This window comes from Callospermophilus lateralis, chromosome 5 (genome assembly GCF_048772815.1).
Source record: "Callospermophilus lateralis isolate mCalLat2 chromosome 5, mCalLat2.hap1, whole genome shotgun sequence".
NCBI classification, from domain to species: domain Eukaryota; kingdom Metazoa; phylum Chordata; class Mammalia; order Rodentia; family Sciuridae; genus Callospermophilus; species Callospermophilus lateralis.
Genome location: NC_135309.1, coordinates 136,085,056 through 136,100,514, shown reverse-complemented (window position 1 = coordinate 136,100,514; position 15,459 = coordinate 136,085,056). Strand labels below are relative to the sequence as shown.

The 15,459-nt window shown below is 31.3% G+C and overlaps 1 non-coding gene across 1 annotated transcript; it reads right to left on the bottom strand.

Annotated features, from left to right (window-relative positions):
* Positions 1 to 315: 315 nt before the first annotated feature.
* On the bottom strand, positions 316 to 389 carry Trnaa-cgc (transfer RNA alanine (anticodon CGC)). The gene has a single exon. It is a non-coding gene; the product is annotated as a tRNA-Ala (tRNA).
* Positions 390 to 15,459: the final 15,070 nt, after the last annotated feature.

The window sequence follows — 15,459 nt, the reverse complement described above, 5'->3', positions numbered from 1 at the left end:
TTAGACAACATTTCCAAAAGTAAATGTTTCTTTTAAGAATTTTTCAGGTTAGAGTTGATTTTCAGTATATTTTAGATCAGTGTTAAAAAAGCTTATCTGTTTGTTTTATTACAGAATGAAGACAGTAGACCAATATTTCTGTGGTTTTCATGAGTAAATGTCATATAGTAAAGGAAATAATATGTGTGAAATGTTAATATATACTATAAAATTAGACCTTTATGGTGATACCTAATTTGACCTAAAAAAATGATCTTTATTTTGCATCCTACTTGACTTTTAGTCAGGTTAACAATTTTTTTTTTTTTTTTTTTTTGGTGGTGCTGGGGATTGAACCCAGGGCCTTGTGCATGCGAGGCAAGCACTCTTAACAACTGAGCTACATCGCCAGCCCTAAAAATTCTTAATATTCATATTTTATTAATATTTATTAATTGCTGATAATACCTATAGTTATAACTTCTCTGAACTACATAAAACCCTTTGATTTGTTGCAATAGAAACCTAGAAAAGAATGATATAAGAGTCCATATGCCAATATATGGCCTACACCAAGATTTCAAGCACCTGACTCAGGAAGAGAAGTTTTCTGCTTCACATATAACATTTGGGAGAGGCAAGGAAAATTCTGTGAAAATATGTAGTGGCAAAATGTAGAGTGGTTTAGTCCTTACAACTGGACATAAAGTTTTGATCTTTCTACTCTGAATGCCCAGGGATGCATTAGAAATAATCAAACATTCCAAGAATCATCAAACATTCCAGAAGCATGTCCATGCTTTTGGACATAAGCTTCAAGGGGTATAAATAATTTTAAATGCTAACTCATGTCTTTATGGTATTAGTTATAATCATTAAAACCATTTGACATCTGACTTTTATGCTGTCAATTCTGCCTGCCCGTATTCTTTTTCAAAGGTCATATTTAATACCTGAATTGCAAGTTCTGTGGACTTTTCTTTTTTTAACTTTTACTCAAAATTGTCTTCCTATGTCACTTGTCTATAACCTTCCTAGATGTGTTTATACCTTAATGTGTTTCTCCTTATGAACCATTTCTGAGTTTCCTTCTATCATCACTTCTATTTCTAACTTTTGGTTAGCTTCTGTTATTTTCTACTTCCTGATGTAGGATTGCTTTTTTTTTTTTTTTTCCCCTTATGTTTGAGCATCCACATTGACTCTCAAAGCTTTAAGAAGAGCCTGTAATGTGGGACTCCAAAAGAGATATTCCTCTTGGGCTCCAGATACATCATTTCCAGCCGTGGACATCTCATATAACTGGGTACATTCAATAAAAATACCTCATTAATTCATGAATACAATGTCCTGTATTTATAAAGTAGTCATATATATATATATATATATATATATATATATATATATATATATATATATATATATATTCCATGCATAGATTTTGTCTCTGTGAGCTGATGATAAATTTTATGAGGCCAGAGATTTTGTGTCTTGCTGACCATATATTTTTTTTCAATTTCTGTTAGTACCATTTGACAGGGTCCTCCCTTTCTTACTGTGCCACAACTCTATGGGATGCTCATCTCAACTCTTCAAGTTACACAGGCATCAGAAAATTAGCTGCTTCCATTGAAAACAATTCTGAATCCTATTCTACAAGTTTGTAAGTTCTAAGACCTTAGCCTCTAGCCACTACACTGAGATTCCATCTCAAGTCAGTCTGAATGGCAGTTATAAAAAATACAAGTATCAATAAATGTTGGCGAGGATGTGGGGAGAAAGGTATTCTCATACATTGTTGGTGGGACTGCAAATTGGTGCAATCACTATGGGAAGCAGTATGGAGATTCCTTTAAAAACTTTAAATGAAAGCACCATTGGACCCAGTTATCCCATTTCTAGGTCTAAGCTCAAAGGACTTAAAATCAGCATACTATAATATTTATACCAGCTCAACTCACAATAGTTAAATTATGAAAACAACCCATGTGCCCTTGAACAGATGAATGAATAAAGAACATGTGAATGAATAAAGAACACAAACTAATATTACTCAGCCATAAAAAAGAATGAAATAATAGCATTTTCTGGTAAATGGATGGAACTAGAAAATATCATGCTGAGTGATATAAGCCAATTCCAAAAAACCAAAGACCAGATATTCTCTCTAATATGTGGATGGTAATCCAAAATAAGCAGAGGAAAATAGAAATTCATTGGATGAGACAAAGAGGAATGAAGGGAGGGGAATAGGGAAGAATTAACTGGACATAACTTTCTCAGTACAATCAACCCAACAAAACATTTCTAATCTTGTATTTGAATAAAAGGCCATCAATGTAATTCTGCATCACGTAGAACCATAAGAATGGGATTCTAAATAGAATAAGTTACACTCTATGTATGTACAATCAGCCAAAATATTTTCTACTCTCATGTATAACTAAAAAAAGCAAAGTTTTTAAAAAATGAAATAAAACCTTAACCTCATCCATTAATACTTAAGCCACAGAGGTATCTGATGCTTCCTGTAATCACTATAACTCTTGCTACCAAATTCTGTAAATTCCTTCTTAAAAAAATAAAAATAAAAAATATTTGTTTCACATTTCCTAATTTGTCCCTAAAAAATGTATTACCAATATAATTTCTCGTACTGTGCCTATTACATTCTTTTGATAGAAACTTGAATTTTAGGCAGTTTATTCATATTTTCAAAAATAGTAGGGCTTTTTTATCACATATAAGAAATCTTTTTTTATTCATGACTTCGGTACTCAGTCTCCCATATTAATTATAGAAAAATTACTTCTTATTGGACTTTTAGATTTTGTTTTGTATAGGATTCGAAAGAGAATCATTTTCTTTTCTCTAAATTATATATGTATGTAAGTGTGTGTATAGTTATACATATGTATACATGTATTTGTGTGTTTATGTGTCTGTGTCTGTGTGTGTATGTATAAAAGGTTGACAGAATTGTCCAAAATTAGAGAAAGAATGTTTTTGGAAATATTATTTTTTTCTTATGATCCTTTCATGCAATTCTGCCCCCCTGTTAAAACCCCACCTGCATCGTTTCTCTGTTACATTGGTCTCTATTTGTGTTCTCTGCCTTAGTCTTCTCACCTCAATAGGTGTGATTATTTCCAGGAACATGTTTCCATCTTTGTTTCAGAAAATAGTGACAAGCCATGATCCCTTATAAGCATGAAAGTATTTCAGTTTTAAAAAAAATTGTGCTAGGTTTACATTGACACTATTTATCTCTTTGGAGAGAACTGCTGTAGTTATGATATACATAAACACAAATTAGTTTGATCTTCTCAGAGATAGCTTTTTGTTTGTTGTTTTTGTTTATAGTCCCTTTTATCTTCTTATTTCCAATTTGATTGATTTCTTTTATAATTTTTAAATTGTTTTTCTTTTTGCTTTAAGCTTAAGTTATTTTTCTCTCTCTAGTTTATTCCAGTAAAGCTTATCTTATCTCTTACAGATGAATGACAAATATTTAGCAACTTTACAGTTTCATTTTCCAAAGCTAAGTATTACAATTCAGAAAATATTTCCCAGCTGAGAAACAATGAATATTGTTCCCCAACATTTTGTGACATCAAGAAGAAATCATATGAGTATAACTGAAGTTTAAAGAATGTTTTTCTATAATATCACAATTTTTGTTACTAATTCTTGAGGAGCCATGGGATTGTGGATCTACTAGTAGCAAGAAAGAAGTTTAGATCACTTAGTCACAAAATGCAAAAAAAAAAAATCATCAATGAATTAGAAATCAGAACATTAGTATTCAATATTATGAAAAAGGATGTATTACTCTATTAACCAATTGAAATTCAAGGTTGGTTACAACTGGAGTTGCCCGAAGTAGTTGAAAATTTTTCTTTTATTTACTTTATAGAGTTTTTTTGTTGTTGTTTGCTTGTTGATTTGTTTTTTGTTTCTTAAGGAATTGAAAAAGGATAGCTTGAGATAGATTGACCAGCATCCTCACAACATTGAAACAAAGACCCTTTTTGTGTTGTTATTTTTATTTATTTTTTCTTATTGTAGTCTATTTTTTTTCTTGGAAAAATGCTGTTCATATGCTTCCATGAAAGTGAAGCCAAAGCAAGATGGGTCTAGGTTATCCCATGAAGAACATTGTGGGGACAGTGCTTTACCTTTTGATAAGATATTAAGAACATTGTAGTCTTGGTTTTAAACTACTACAGTGTTTCTGGGATTTTTTTTTTTTTTTAATGTTGAGACTGTAAAGTTTGTCTGTTGTTTTCATCTTATCAACACTTCAACATTTGGAAAATAAAAATAAGAAATGAGAGATTTGAGTTAAAATATATGGACTGTGATGGTAAGAATGAAATTCATCAGTTCCAGAGAAGAATTAAAAGTAAAGAATTCTTTTTGTTCACTTTTTCACGCCTATATTGTACCTTTAATATTTCTGAAACTTAATGGCAATTTTAGGCTATGCTTTTTTTAATTTTTCTTTTAGAAAAAGAGAGTTTTCACCACAGAGATTTTAAAGAATCCTTGGTGATATATTACTTTCCCTCCAGGAACAAAATATCAACAAAGAGATAGATTTTATATTTTACACTTCAAGTTTTTAAAATTTTTATGATTGTTGTGTTCTCATTGAAGTGTTTTGTAAGACTATGACTACAGATGTAGTTAGGCATCAGTGTTAAGTTAACCTTTATTTAGGAAGTAAAATGAGATTTGAAAGGTTCTTGTACATTGCTGTGAGCAATTTAAAACAACAAGCTTTTTACGTCATATATTCTTTTTTAATATTTATTTTTTAGTTGTAGTTGAACACAATATCTTTATTTTATTTATTTATTATTTTTATGTGGTGCTAAGGATGGAACCCATGGCCCTGCACATGCTAAGCAGGCACTCAACCGCTGAGCCACAACCTCAGCCCATATCAGACAATCTTTAATTACCAGAAATCTTTGAGTGACTCATTTAGAGGATGGTTCTGGGCTTAGCTCTTTACTTGGACCTATTCTCAAAGTGATCATCAGGAAAGTGTGTCAGACAGGTGTTTTAATAGCCAGAAGACAATTAAAATTTTGAGCTACTATTATCCTCCATTTTCATTTAAGTGATCTGTCTTCCCTGACTATGAAATGCATTCAATCTCTCCAGAAATACCCAGAAGTCCTACATAAAAACACCCACTACTATATCTGCTCCAAATCTAGAATCTGAATTTCCTCATCAAATCAGGTACAGATGTGAATTTGCCTCCTTGGTTTTCATTCCTTTAATAAAATCTCTCATGGAAGCAAAAGAGGGGAAGGGCCAGGAGCAAAATAAACCCTTGAAAGGCATGTCTTCAGAGATCCACCTCTTCCAATTGAGCCTCATCAAAAGTTCCCACTGACCCCCATTGGCACCAGCAGCTAAGGAACAAGCCTTCAACATGTGAGACTTTCAGTGCAATTCTAGATTCAAACTATGCTGTTCTGTCCCTGGCTCCCAAACTCATTGACTTCACAATGTCAAATTCATTTAGTCCAGCTTTAAGTATCTCAAATGTCTTGACAGTTCCAGCATTGTTCAGAAGTCCAATACTAAACTTTCCTTTGAGATTTAAGTCAAACTCCCGTAAACCCTTATAAAAAAGAAATAAATGTAAATAAAGGAAACAGAGTAATAGTTATAACATACAATAACACAGGGTAAGCCTTTCCATTCCCAAAGGGAGTCATAGCATAGAAAAGAGGAAAGAGACCAAAGAAAGACTAAAACCCACTAAGGCAAACATTAAATCCTGTAGTTCCACATCCTGCCTCTGTGGCATGCAATGGCATAATGTGAGCTCTAAAGGACCTGGGAAGTCCTGCCCTAGCTTCCTAAGTTCTCCATTATAGCTTTGGTTCTACTATCACAACTGTACCTGTGGCCTTCTTCGGGCTGCCCACAGAGACTGGGACACTTTCATGTTCTTCCTGGCCTTCCAGACCTTCTTTTTAAATTTTGGTGAAAGTTTTCCATGATTCCACAACCTTAAATTCTATATGCTTGCAAAACCAGCATAATGGCCCACAATGCCAAGGTTTGCCTGGGGCTCCAGCAATAGCCAGGCTCCCTTAGAACACAGTTTTATTGTTCTCTGACTACTTGGTTGACTGAGCTCAGTGAAAGGAATCCTGGAGAAACAGTGTCCTTGGTGAAGCAGTACAAGTAGGTAACATTGGCACTCTCTTTTCAAAATAGCTTTTTGAATTAATTTAAAATATTAAACCCTTGAATCTATGATGCCTAAGATGCCTACTGTTGTATTTCTTATTTTCCCCATGTTGAGTATTAGACTTTTTTTTTTTTTAATGATGCTAATCTCATCATCAACCACACCCTTCTCCTGGGACTCAACTTTAAAAGTGTCTTTTTTTTTTCTTCTTGATAAATTATATTGAAAAAATCTATCTGGTCTGCTATTTCTCTTAATTTTCATAATATTTCTTGTTAAAAGAAGCCACTCATGCCACTACCTGAATTTTGTGTTCCCTTAGAAATTCCTCCTAAAAAATTAATTTGTGAATCACCTTTAAACTCAGCTTCACAAATCCCAGGTCATGGATGAAAGAGAGAAAAGTAATTTACCAGAATGTAACACAAAGGGCCTCAACTTCAATTCCCAATAGAGTACTCATTTTCATGTGAACATCATAAGCCTACTACCTGCTGTCCACTTTCCTGTCAGCATTCTGTTCTTCTAAGTTCATGCCATCCATTAAGCTCTGCTCAGGAAACTCCAGGGCTTCTGTAACTTGCATGGCTAAACTTGTCCCATCTCTCCCACAAACCATTTCCAAAGAGTTCTAAACTTTCTGGTTAGACATATTTACTACAAAGACCCTGATCTGAGGTACCAGTTGTCCATGTTAGTCAGTTTTAGCAATCAAGGAAATATTGCAGTTCATATATTTAAGTTTATTAATCATTCTATTGTTTTTCATTTTTTAATTTAATTTTTGAATTAATGATTATGTTCCAAAAATACTGTCTTTATGGATGCATATTTTGAAGAAATTTTACATTTTTCTACAGATAAAATCAAACAATTTTTACCTCTCCAGGTTATAGCTTACACTTAACTACCTACTTGATTTTACATAAAATCTACGTAATAATGATCCTCAGAAGTGACAATTTGATCAGAATTCTTGGGAATAAAACCTCTAAACATGTCGCCATGTTAACACATGGAGAAGTTCATGGCTTCTTCTTACCATCTTTCTAAGGGCATTGCTTTCTATGAAAATGTCAAATACTAAATGGCAGAAGGATTGTTTTCAGTATCTTTTTTTTATTATTATTATTTAGTTTTGCATAGATTCTCAAATACCATTCCCACTAGGCATTTTTCACAAGACACTTTTTCAGTCCTCCTTATACCTTTAGGTTTTCTTTTCCATTGTTAAGTGTCTTTCTATTGCCCACTGAATAATGAAATTCCAAAGGAGCCCTTTTATATGTTTTTCCACGTTACCAGTTTGTGTGTATGTTTGTGTTATTTCTTAAGTTGTCTTTATCTTGGGTTCAGTTTACACCTTTAAAAAAAATCTTAAAAAGATAAATATATCTCACTTTCACCACTAACTCTGTTTCTGGACTCCAGGAATGTGTATTCAACTTTCCATATAGTATTTGAGGTAGTATTTCAAAGTAAAGTGATCCAAAATACAAGAACTTATCGGTGCAGCTAGATCTGTTTCTTAGAATGGTTATTTAACAGATGGAAATACATTTACACAGTGTAAACTGTGTAGTAAATACATAATTCATTATTTCTGTATCTTAGATGTATCACTTTTTGAGACATCCAACTAAACTTCAGAAAGTAGCCCTAGCCTGCAACCTGAATCAGTATATTGTACTGGATACTTTGTATTTATTCTAAAGTATGTAGGGTGAAAATATAAATGAAGGCATCTTAGAAAATATTCAAGCTAATATATTTTTGTGGCTTATCATTAATGAAGAGCTTGGCAAACCAAGGACAGGATGAACACACAAAAAATATAAACAATAAGTAATGTTAAGAAATATTCTTCATATCCAGTGTACTTTAAACCAGGAAATGCTACACCATATTTAAGATTGCATATGGGATTTTTTAGTCTCAGCTTAAAATTTAATACAACATAATTAAGTGGTCACAATCATTAATATTACCTAGAGGTAAGTGATGAATTAAAAAAAATAAACTAAGAGCTAAAAAGATAATAACAAATAATTGTTCAATTAATTATGTAAGACAGATATCTAGGCAGATTGGTAAAACTAATTCTGTGAAATTAATTTCTGTTATCAAATAAATAAAGACAAAATGCAATAAATTGGTTTGATTTCATTACATAAGGTAGTAAATGTATACATGAGAAAAGATTGATTAATTATATAAAAGCCTACTACTATTTCAGAATATCTGACATATTGCTCTAAAAGAGTACTTACTTTATATGTTGACGTTATCTTGATTTGTTTCATAGAAATGATGATCTGCAAAGTTTTAAATAAATACTCCTGAGAGGGAGTGAAATTTAATATTAAGTATTAATTTTATTTTCTAAAAGTATTTATACTAATATGAAATAAAAGTTAATTTAGAGTAATATAGTCTATTACTACAAATTATAATTTTAGCTATGTAAGAACAATGATGAAGAAAGGATTTCAAAACATATTTAATATGTTTTGTGCTAAAAATAGTTATCAATAACAATGTTTATATATACTTATATATGTATGCAACTACATACTTATAAATATATATACACACTTGAATAATTGGCTCAACATAGCTGAATTAAGCCTCAAAAGATATAAATTGATAGAATATTTACACGGATTTTACTGATTCACAATGATGAAGTGTTTTTAATCAATTTAATTGAGTAATTGCATATACTCCATTCATCCAAAAGCAGTATATTACATATAACCTTGAATGTCTTTCTTATTTTTTCTTTGATTCTCATTCCTCTAAAGTGTGAATAGATAAAGCATTCCTTTTTTGTTCTTATAATATCAAAGACATATTTTTACATTCTGCATGTCTTTTTTTAAATTAAGTGCATAAGCATATATTTTCCCTGTGGGTTTATGTTATTGTTCTATGCCTAACTTATTTGAAAGTTATCTATACACAGCATTGTCAGATCACATTGTTTTATCCTTTTGAATGTGAGCAATGAATCATAAGCACAGGAGTACTTGTTCTGGTCAGAGGGAATAAATTAAGTACTCCATTACATACCTAGGAGGTACGTATTTTATTTGAATTTAGTTTGACTTGGGCAGGTGGGTAAAAAGACTAATGTTTTTCTCTTAGTGTGCCATTCATCAACCACCACAGTGGCTCAAAGCAATTTTGTTCTCTCTTCATGTCCCAGGGGTCCTAATATAGATTTTCATTTTGCCAGCTAAAATGAGCCTGAAAACACTACTTGATGCTTGGTCTTGATCAGCTGCTGGTCTTCATTGACTGAGCAATTAATCATGTTAGTGCCATTAAGGTGGAGAAGTGGCCTAGCCTATGAGTGATCCTGTAATTCATTTACTCTTTTTATTATACTAAGCTATCATGTTGAAGGACAACTGAAGTTGATTTGGCTAACTAAAGAAACATCTGTGTCACAGGCCAAAGTTTTAAATGAAATCTGCAATTTATATACACTCTATAAACTAAACACTGTATAGAAACTATATACTATTTAAACTATATACTGAACTTCTTTTTAGCAGAACTGTACAAAAGACCACACACACACACACACACACACACACACACACACACCCCTAGTATTCTTCAGAATTGTTAATAAAAAAAAGCCCCATATATTTTTTATTCTCATCCCCAGACTTTAATTCTCATTTGAATTATGGCCAGTGCTAAAGACTTCCATTATTTCAACTATCAGCTTTTATAGACTCTAAACAGTATACCTTAGTGCAACATAAAAAACAAATGGATTAATGAATTACAAGATATATGCACAGGTCACATTTTTAATTTAGTGCAGTATGAACTTGTGTATGTTTGTAGTCACCTGAATTCTGTTTGGGAGAAGCACTAAGTATACTTAATGTTCATTATCCGAGAACAGAATTATGTATCTGATTGTTTATTTGATTATTTGTTTGAAGAATCATTTTACTGCTTGTTAAAAGTAGTAATACATCCACATGGTTTCTTGATTGACATAAATCTCCTTTGGTAAACTACTTTCAAAATTTTATATGCAAATATTTTCAAATTACTTTATCAAAGAAACACTTTTTTGGCTTTGTTTTGTGCACATCAATATGTTAGATACTGGGAATGCCAAAATAAATAAACACCATACTTATTTGGAAAACAAATAGGTTATTTTATAAAGAACACTGAAAACACAGATGTGTTATGCAATAAGAAGACATCAAGATAATCATATTTTTTACTTAATTAATTTAAAATAATTAACATCAAAATTTAAAACCTCTCATGAAATACGTTTCAATTCATCTAATGCTTTTTAAAAACATATACTGGTTTCAGTTACATATCATTGTACAGCAAACCATCCTACAACTCAATGACTTACAAAAGTAGCCGTTACAGTATGCTCATGGATTCTGACAGGAATTTAGACAGACCACAGAGAATGTAGCTTGATTGTGTTCCATGATGCCCAAGAATTAAAATGGGAATATACATCTAAACACCTATGATAGTCAAAGCTAGAGCTAAAGAATCCATTTCAATTCTATTTTTTTTTCTTTTATGTTAGGTTCTTGGGTTCAGTGTATCTCTCTGTCTCCCCAGAGCACCTAAATGTGGATTCATCATATGGTGAGGATTTTTCTACTGTATTTGAGAAGGAGAAAACAGAAAATGACATTCCTAATCAGGACATTCCAGAGACTGAGTCTGAAGTGTCTTTGGCTTTTGGAGTCATGGCCTCAGAAGGCATTTGGCATAATTTAGGCCATATTTTATTGATGAGGCATTGTCTCAGTCCATTCAGATTCCTATAAAAAATAAAATTCCTTTCTTTTGAAAACTTACAAAAGGAATAAATCTAAATCACAGAGTTCTGGCAGCTGGGAATTCCAAGATAAGGAGTTGGCAGTTCCTTGTTTGGCAAAGGCTTGCTTTCTCATTCATAGATGGCTGCTTCTCTCTCTGTCTTCAAAGAGTGGAAGGGACACAGCAGCTTTCTGAGGTCTCTTTTATGAGGCACCAACCCTTTTAATAAGGGCATAAAGCTCCTGTGACCTATTCTCCTCCCATAGGTCTCACCTCCTAACACCATGAATCGGAGATTCAACATATGAATTTGGATTTCACAAATATTCAGACAAGAGAGAAAAGCATAAGCCTTTCCTTCTCAATGTGATAGGTGTTAAAAAATTTGGTGCCAAGTTTTAAACACACATAATATCTAAATTTCTTAGTTTCTTTACATATTAAAATGCATTATACTTCATTTTATTTATTTATGTTTTAAACTTGTCTTTCAATTAAATGATTTATATTCATGTCTGTCTTGAAGCTTAGTGATATATTGTTAATGGATAAAACAAAAGAGAATATATTTTACCCCACCTATTAAAATAAGACATTTAAAAATAACATACAGAATTATAGCATGTTAAATCATGTTTAACTTTGAGAACCATAAAAGATATTTAATAGTAATGGTTTTACGGTAATAGACTATCTCATTTAATTCTTAGCATATAATTTAACAAAATAAACCTTCCAATCTTTAATGTCATAAATAATAAAACAATGTAAGTCCTCAAACTTTTCATCTAAATCTAACATATTATATTTAATAAATATGCATATTAGAATAGTAAAAATTGGCTTTGAAAATATTTAGGCTGAAAATGTCAGGAAAATTGGCCAATATTGAAGAAGAAGAAAACATTTAAAAACATTTAAACATTAAAACATTTGTTTATTTCATTTAATAGCAAGTATGGGGATAGTCTAGTAGAGTCTGTTAACAACTGCAAGATTTTTTTTAAATAAGTTATTGTTTGGTTTGAGTTATATACATGCAACTTGACTGCTCAACTCAGATGTTTTTGAAAAATAGAAATGAATGTATTAAAAAAATAACAAGTGTAGAGATATGTAGTTGTTGACATCCATTCAGAATGCACAAGATCAGGGTACTTTGGTCATGTCTCTGAGTTTCTTAAATTCCTTTGAATTCAAAAGAGGATCACATCAGTTTAAAATGCCTTTACATTCCTCTTATTTACCTTGCAGTGAAAATAATGAGATAATGATTATGTTAGGGAGAAAATAATCTTTTTGAGAAACACATCTTATATCTTCTGAGTGGACAAAATGTGCCTTATGCTGTCATCTTAGTGACCAAAAATTTGGCAAGGGAGTCTTTAGCATTTCTGACCTATATAATGGGAAACAGGTAAGTAACAGTGTGTTTGCAGTAGAAAAAATTAAACAGTATGTGATTGTGAGAGTAGAATGATGAATCTTTTTCCCTCCCCTCATGATGTCTATGTCCCAGTCCTGAAAACTTGGATTATGTTATTTTACATGGCAAAAGAACATTATAGATGAGATAAGGATTTTGAGATGGAGATTTAACTTTGATGGTGTCGGTGTTCTAATGACCAGGCATTACTTGACCAGTGAATAAGTAAGTCAAGAAAACTCCTGCCAGAGTCGTTATCAATTAAGCAAGAGTTGACTGGCTCACATTGGTTTGAAGATGGAGGAGTGGACCAGGAGAGAAAAAAAAATCAGGATATAAATGGAAAAGGAAAAGGAAAAGGAAAGAGTAGATCTTCCCTTGGTCCAACACAAGGGATGTAGCATGCTGACAGTTTCAGTAAAGTGAAACCTATTTTGGACTTTCAGAGCTTCAGTACTGTTAGATAATGAGTTTATCTTGTTTCAAGGCATGAAATTTGCATCAATTTGTTATAGCAATGATGAGAATCTAACAGTAATTCTATATTAAAGAAACTATTTCCATCCTTTGGTTTTCAAACTTATTTTTCTATAGAACATATCTTGTACCTAAACTTATTCATATTGTTTTACATATCTTTTCTATCTGTTCAACATGAGTTTTAATAAAATAGTGAAGACAAATTGTGATAATTTAGAAATAATATCCCATCCATGTTTAAATAGTTCTTTTTTCGTAACTTCAGACATTTACATAAAAGAATGATTTACAAAAAATATTATTTAACTTTTTTCTATAAAGAGATAAATCAAGCATGAGAATTAAGAATTGGTAGATAAGACATATAAAAAAGTATAATGGGTCTTAGAACACTGCCCCAATGTTATATCATTATGCTATTAAACTATTGCTATTATATCAATGCCATTAAATATCTATTTAAATTATTTCAAAAGATTATATATAATAATATTTGAAAGGGACAATATATACTAATTCATCTCCCATGTTTTTATATGTCTTGTCTACCAATTCTTAATTCTCATGCTTAATTTATCTCTATTTTTTTCCCATCTGGCTTCATCTGGAATATCTTTTAAAACATGGTTTGGTAGTTAAGAAATGGTAACCATTTAATGTATGAATGGTAAAATTTCATTTAATTTCTGGCAGTTAACCCAACAGAGGAATACTCTATTTAAAACAAGATGCAAATCAAAACCACATGAGATATTACTTCAAGGCATAAAAATATTTATTGCCCAAAATACTATAGATAACAAGTGCTGGTAATAATATGAAAAAGAGAGAAAATTGACATACTACTGGTGGAAATATAAATGACTATATCCATTATAAGAATAATCTAGAGTTTCCTCAGAAAATTAAAAGTGAATTACCTCATGATCCATCAATCACAGTACTGGATATATATTCAAAGGGAAGGGCATATATTCAAATCACAGTACTGGGTATATATTCAACCAATTTCCTAATTGGTTGTATACAGTGGATCTCTTCACTCTCATATTCACAAGAGTAAAGAAACTGAAACAAGCTAAGTGTTCATCAGCTGATGAGTGGATAAGTAATATGTGATTAGTATACATAATAGAGTACTATTCACACATAAAAGAGAGTGAAATCCTATCATTTGTGACTTCATGGATAAAACTGAAAATAATTATGTCAAGTGAGATAAATCAGGCACAGAAAGGAAGTATGAATGTTGGCACTCATATGTGAAATTAAAAAAAAAATTCATCTCACAGAAATTGAGAAGAGAATGGTGGAAAATAGAGGAAGGAGATTTTGGAAAGTTGACCAAAGTGTACCAAGTTATAGTTAGATGGGAGCAAAAAGTTCTGGTGTGCTATTGCACACTTTGTGACTATATATAACAATAATATATGGTACATTTCAAAAAGCTAGAAGAAAAATATTTTGAATGCTTTTGCCATAAAGAAATAATGATCAAGGTGACAGACAAGTTTAGCTTGTTTTGAACATTGTGCAATGTATACATGCATTGAAACATCACATTATGCCATTGATACATAAAATTTTATAGTTTTATGTAACATTTATGAAATAAATATAATTGAAAAGAGAAAAAAAGCATACAAGCTGATTTGACTTTTGCTACCTCACATTTCGAAGATGTTATTTTTTGTGCTGGGTATCAGAAAATGTCAGTTCTTCATTTACATATTTGAAATTAGTATATGCATCAGAGGAAACAAAGTACTAATCGACCTAAATATCATCTTTTTTAAAAACTCACTTTGAGGCATAATTTCTCGGTATGAGAGAAATTTTTCATCAGTACCAAAATATTTTATGGACTAGAATAGTATCCTCATCACTTATTTATCACATATTCTTGTTAAACTTCTATGATTTAATTTTAAAAATCATGATAAACAATATGTAGAGGAGACAGTACTATAGCGAGGTATATTTATTACATTTTTTGGTAAAGTTTCATACTCTGTTTTTATCTTCTAGTTGTTTATTTTTCTACACATGTATAATAGATAATGACTTCCATTGAGAATAAAATATTGGCAGGATCCAAGTTGAGGTTTTTCTTTTCTTTTTCTTTTTCTTTTTTAGGAAAACAGAGATATGGTGTATAAGGCAAGCAAAATTAAATGAAGTCTTTGAAGATAAATTAACAAATTTAATACCAATTCAGTATAAATCAAGTGTTTAAATGGACATTCAGAATCATTTTGGACATTTTAAATATATTAGATAAACAATGCATTGTACTTGCCTCGTACTTCCCTTCACTTTTCTTTTCAGAATGAGAAAATTAATGAAAGAATTAAAGTTTTTAGCTGTATTACATACAAAGTTTTTGTAGATAATCTAGGTTAAATCAATTATTCCTGAATCCAATACATATAAATCATCAAATACAACCTTTTTAAGCACCTCAGTTACTGAAGAAAACTGCAAGAACTGTGGCCCCTACAACAGTTCATAGAAGGAAAAAAAAAATAGG